At 38.1% G+C, this 6000-nt stretch overlaps 1 protein-coding gene across 3 annotated transcripts in view; it reads left to right on the top strand.

The window, feature by feature from the left end:
- Nucleotides 1-292: 292 nt before the first annotated feature.
- bcar3 (BCAR3 adaptor protein, NSP family member) overlaps nucleotides 293-6000 on the top strand; it is a 476193-nt gene continuing 470485 nt past the window's right edge. For all 3 annotated transcript variants that reach the window (XR_007441434.1, XR_007441435.1, XM_049486025.1), the window contains exon 1: nucleotides 293-563. The gene's annotated coding sequence lies outside the window, so the exon portion shown is untranslated. The remainder of the gene's footprint in view (nucleotides 564-6000) is intronic.

Genomic DNA, 6000 nt, shown 5'->3' with positions numbered 1-6000 from the left:
CGGGATTATCTCCAGATTACAGATAGGACTGGTAATTATTGGGATTTTTTATATGGATTTTAATTGATTGATATTGAACCATATCTACTATATATTTCAATCTGTCAATCAGAGAAGGTATACCCAGTGCGGCTGAATGGAAGATGATAATGGATGTGTGGTTGGAGTGTAAGCTGTGTGTGTGTGTGTGTGTGTGTCTGCGCTGGGTGAGGAATGCTGTGTATGTCAGCATCTCTGCATGCGCTCCAGTGCAGACGAGCTGAGACGAGAGGCAAGACGAGCAGAGAGAGTGTGTATCCTGCCAGCCTGATGAGTGCACACACACACACACACACACACACACACACGCACACACACAGCGCTGCTGTGGAGGACAGTGGAGTGGAGAGCACAGTCTCTGCAGTGAGGGGAACCCGGCTGATGTAGGACAGTTCTCCAGTACACTTCAGTAACTGATTGGTTTGATTAATATTGATGCTGGAAGTGAAGCTGAGGACCTGCAGATCTACAGAGCTCACCTGGATTCAGCAGCATCCTGAATCCTGCAGATCAGCACTGCTGAGGTAAGTTCAGCACTCAGCAATCACAGCTGAGGAAACTTTTCTTCTGAACTGTTCCACTGTAGCTCTTCACTCTTCACTCTATTACAATATCTGTATCTCTTTATCTTTATCTATTTAGTGTATTCCCTAATCCTCAATTTACCCCTCTAATCTTAGTCCTAATCTTAAATTTAACGCAATAAAGAATAGTGATAGTTTGTAACACTTTAAACATCAAAAAAATTAAAAACAAAGGGTATTTCAAATAGAGTGACCCAAAAATGTCTAATTCTTATTATACAGATATGCTCTTATTAGATATAAACATAAACTGGCATGCTAAAAGTCACGAGGCAGTAGTTTGTAATGTACTAAAGTAATTCATATGGAAAAGACTACATACTGAATGTGATCTACTCATCTCTTCAGTGTATTCCATAATCCTCAGTCTAACCTTAGTCTTAATCCTAATCTTAACCTTAACACTTTTAGGAACACTGAGCGTTTGGTAAAACTTTAAACATCAAAAAGTGGGAAAAAGTGGACTAACTATGAATGTCTAAATATTAGAGTATTATGCTGCTATTTTACTATAAGATAAGCATACACTAACAGGCTGTACTAAAGCATTTCAGTAATGCATATGTGTGTACCTACAGCTCTGGAAAATAATAAGAGAGCACTTAAAAATGATTTTTAGTTTCTTTGATTTTAGCAAATTGAAAACCTCTGGAATATAATCAAGAGGAAGATGGATGATCACAAGCCATCAAACCAAATTGAACTGCTTGAATTTTTACACCAGTAGTGTAAAGAATAAAGTTATCCAAAAGCAGTGTGTAAGACTGGTGGAGGAGAACATGATGCCGAGATGCATGAAAACTGTGATTAAAAACCAGGGTTATTCCACCAAATATTGATTTCTGAACTCTTAAAACTTTATGAATATGATCTTGTTTTCTTTGCATTATTTGAGGTCTGAAAGTTCTGCATCTTTTTTTTTTTTTGTTATTTCAGCCATTTCTCATTTTCTGCAAATAAATGCTCTAAATGACAATATTTTTATTAGTAATTTGGGAGAAATATTGTTCGTAGTTTATAGACTAAAACAAGATTGTATATTTTACTCAAACATAAACCTATAAATAGCAAAATCAGAGAAACTGATTCAGAAACTTAATTGGTCTCTTAATTGTTTTCCAGAGCTGTATTTTCTTTTTTTATTGGTTACTTTAGTATTCCCTTTTCTATCTTTGTATTGTACTTTTTCTGTTTTTTGCCTACAGTTTGTGTCTAAAAGTCCTTTTTATTCTGTCTTTTTAATCAGTCTGCAATATTCAAATGTTCAATCTTTTCAATTAAATTATTTCGGACAAAAGCAAAGCTGTAATAATTGAATGCGTGCACAAAATTATTGATTATTGAAATTTAAAAAGCTTTTAGCTTTATTTTCAGAACATCAGGTTTGTTAGTGTTTAGTGTTTAAGCTGGTAGATCCTGTATGTAAAACTTACACTTCTTACAGCTCTTTACATTTTTATAGGCCCTTCAACTGAACCCTGTGGAACTCCATGATTCACAATAGTTTCTCTATTAGGAATAATAGCACAATAATTAGCCTAGGGTTTAATGGGTTGCCATGTAGACTCTGTTGTCCACTGTAATCCACCACTCCCTATTCTCTCACACTCTTGCTATTTCCCTTTGTCCCAAACCTTTAGACATGTTTCAGAAGAGATACTGCATTTACTATAAACAATAATCAATAATTTGCAAATTGGGAAAGGTGACAAGTACACCTAGTACACCACATAGTAGCCCACACTGTAGCTTTTACTTAAAGGGCAATTAAACTCTTGATTTTAGCTGACTCTACCCTCAGCTCAAATTTGAAAAAAGCAAAATAATAAGATGGATAGCTTGGAAGGGGGAACTGAGTGATGTATGGGTTTAGAGATGTGGCAGGAGGGAGAGAAGCTGATTGGCTGAGCTGCAGCAGCAGTGTGCTTCTGATAGCGGCGAGACGCAGACGGTTGGACGTCAGCAGGGGGGCGGGGGTATTATTGATTGACTGATCTGCATATTGTAATGTATCTGCGTACCAAAGTACACGGACACATTATGTTCTCCTATAGCACAGTTGAACCTGAGAGGGCACTGCAGAAGCAGAAATTACTACAATAAAAGTGTTTTTTAAAGATTAGGAAATTTTTATATACTTTTTTTCAGCAGGAATGGTATGTTTCATTACTTTAAATGACTGAAAAGTGATGCAAAGTAATGCAGAAATAATCAGAAGTGGTGACATAGCTAGCAATTTTTGGTTGGTAGAATTGTTTTGAATATTTCAAATTAATTCTGTTTTTGGATGTTTTTAGAGCGTCACTTGCCAGTGTTTTAAGTTTTAGTTTGGGAGTGTTTTAGCTTCAGTTTTTTTTTTTTTACTTTTTTCCATAATGGGAACCTCCATCTTGCTGGCAATCTAAAATTTGAGAAAGGTTCTAATCTACTGCAATGCAAACTATTGTCGAACCTTTAGAAAAAGTTGCTAAACGTTCATATAAAATTCCCTGTTATAGCTGGGTACTTTTCTGAGATACTGCAGTTATAAAGCAATCTACCCAAAGAGTTATATAAGTGAACCCTTTACATCCTGGGCTTTGGGGTCAGGTGAGTTGCTCTTCTGCGGATCTCCTGCAAAACTTGGACCAGCTTGGGCTCTTCATCAAAGTTCTGGCACTGGATCCAGACTGCAGTAACGCCGAGCTGCTTCAAACGGCTTCCATTAGAGAAATAAGAATCTGAGAGAACGGAGCTCCAGCTGAGTTCGGTTCACCAGGGCTGTGGAGCATGTGCAGTGCAGATACGGAGGGGCGTCGGGGGCGGGGGGCACTTGGTAGTAATTTGGGTGTGGTGGAGATGCTGGGAGGGATTTGGGAGGGTAGAGATAGCGAGAGAGACCTGAGGAGCCTCTGGCAGCATTTAGTCTCCCATCCCACCACAACACTGAGGCATGATGGGAGCTCACGTCTCATGTGGTCTCTCTAATCATGCAGAAAACCCGGCAAAGGCACGCACACCCAATCTGGCAACCCGGCCTTGGATAGAGGGTTTGCTGTTCCAGCTGATTGACAGAATGACAGAACGGCTAGACGGAACTTTTTTACTCTTTAGTATCTAAAGATATATTGAAATAATGTCACAATTATTTATCTATATATTGTATATTGCAGTATTGCAATACTATGTTTTATAATACTAATGTACCTACAGTGGTTCTGCCAGTCAATCACAGGCATCAGCTGTTACTGACAGCTGCCAGTCATGCAATTGGCAGATTGAGTGGTAGCTGCCAGTAAACAGGTGGTGCAGCTTGAGTGGCAGCTGCCAGGCAGCCAATGGCAGTTTATTGCCAGCTGCCAGTGAGTTAGTGGCAGGTTTGGTTAGAGTTGGAAGATTTGAATAATTTTCCTTAAACACTCCAAAACAGTGGTTTACAACATGTATCTCTGTTCATTCTTCCAATAAACAGTACCAGTCAAAAGTTTGTAAACACCTTATCATTAAAAGTTTTTTTTTATTTCTTTATGTAGTTTATTTTTTTGCATCGTAGATTAATATTAAATACATACAAAAAAAAAACAATTAAGTAAACAGCAGAAAAGTGTTAATCCTCCACATTAATCCCCTGATCTAAACCTGATGAACTAAGATGGTGATTTGGGATGAGCTGGATAAATGTGATACTTAGAAGAACCTAAAATATAAAACATATTCTGGTTTATTTAACACTTTTGACCTTTGACTGGTTCTGTATGAAGACATTTCAACCAATGTAATCAATAATCAGAAATGCGTCGTAAAGTAGGGGTTAGCCAAACAATACTCAGCGATGAGTGAGTGGATTGGAGGTGTATTTATACTGTGTGGCACAGGTGTAATCAATAATTGGGTGATGGGCTTTCGGGTAGTGTCGTGTGCAGTGTAATGTGGTTGTGTGAGGGTGTAATGTCAATGTATGGTGCGTTTTGGTTATTGTATTCTGAAGACTGGAGAACGCAGGTGGAGCTGAATGTGGGAGAGACAGGCGTAAGATGTTACATACATACAGTCATATGAAAAAGTTTGGGTACCCCTATTAATCTTAATCATTTTTAGTTGTAAATATTTGGGTGTTTGCAACAGTCATTTCAGTTTGATATATCTAATAACTGATGGACACAGTAATATTTCAGGATTGAAATGAGGTTTATTGTACTAACAGAAAATGTGCAATATGCATTAAACCAAAATTTGACCGGTGCAAAAGTATGGGCACCCTTATCATTTTATTGATTTGAATACTCCTAACTACTTTTTACTGACTTACTGAAGCACAAAATTGGTTTGGTAACCTCACTGAGCTTTGAACTTCATAGCCAGGTGTATCCAATCATGAGAAAAGGTATTTAAGGTGGCCAATTGCAAGTTGTTCTCCTATTTAAATCTCCTCTGAAGAGTGGCATCATGGGCTCATCATAACAACTCTCAAATGATCTACAAACAAAGATTGTTCAGCATAGTTGTTCAGGGGAAGGAGACAAAAAGTTGTCTCAGAGATTTAACCTGTCAGTTTCCACTGTGAGGAACATAGTAAGGAAATGGAAGACCACAGGGACAGTTCTTGTTAAGCCCAGAAGTGGCAGGCTAAGAAAAATATCAGAAAGGCAGAGAAGAAGAATGGTGAGAACAGTCAAGGACAATCCACAGACCACCTCCAAAGAGCTGCAGCATCATTTTGCTGCAGATGGTGTCACTGTGCATCGGTCAACAATACAGCGCACTTTGCACAAGGAGAAGCTGTATGGGAGAGTGATGCGAAAGAAGCCATTTCTGCAAGCATTTGCATGAGGTGTGCTTTTGCATACCTCAGGCGACTCTGTTTGTGGCATGCTTGCAGAAATGGCTTCTTTCGCATTCTTTCTCTCAAATTTAGATAATTTGAGAGTTGTTTTGATGAGTGCCACACTTCAGAGGAGATTCAAATAGAACAACTTGCAATTGGCCACCTTAAATATCTTTTCTCATGATTGGATACACCTGGCTATGAAGTTCAAAGCTCAATGAGGTTACCAAACTGAATTGTGTGCTTCAGTAAGTCAGTAAAAAGTAGTTAGGAGTATTCAAATCAATAAAATGATAAGGGTGCCCATACTTTTTCATATGACTGTACTGCAAATGAATATATTGCATAAATGATTAACTTATTATGTTAAATTAAGTGGACCATGAGCTACAAAAATATTTTTTATTGTTTTGTTTTTGGTGTCCTCCAGGATGCAGGGCATCCTTCAAGGTCAAGGTCACTTTCCCAAGTTTCCATACTGAGACTGTGGGCTTTCCTGTTTGGAGAGGAAGATGAATCTATTCTCGGAAAGAAAAAAAGAAAACAAAATGTTTATTTGTGGATCCACAGTTC

The sequence above is a fragment of the Astyanax mexicanus genome, chromosome 12 (assembly GCF_023375975.1).
Source record: "Astyanax mexicanus isolate ESR-SI-001 chromosome 12, AstMex3_surface, whole genome shotgun sequence".
Classification (NCBI taxonomy): domain Eukaryota; kingdom Metazoa; phylum Chordata; class Actinopteri; order Characiformes; family Acestrorhamphidae; genus Astyanax; species Astyanax mexicanus.
Note: the sequence above shows the minus strand (reverse complement) of the source record. Positions and strands in the feature narration are given on the sequence as shown.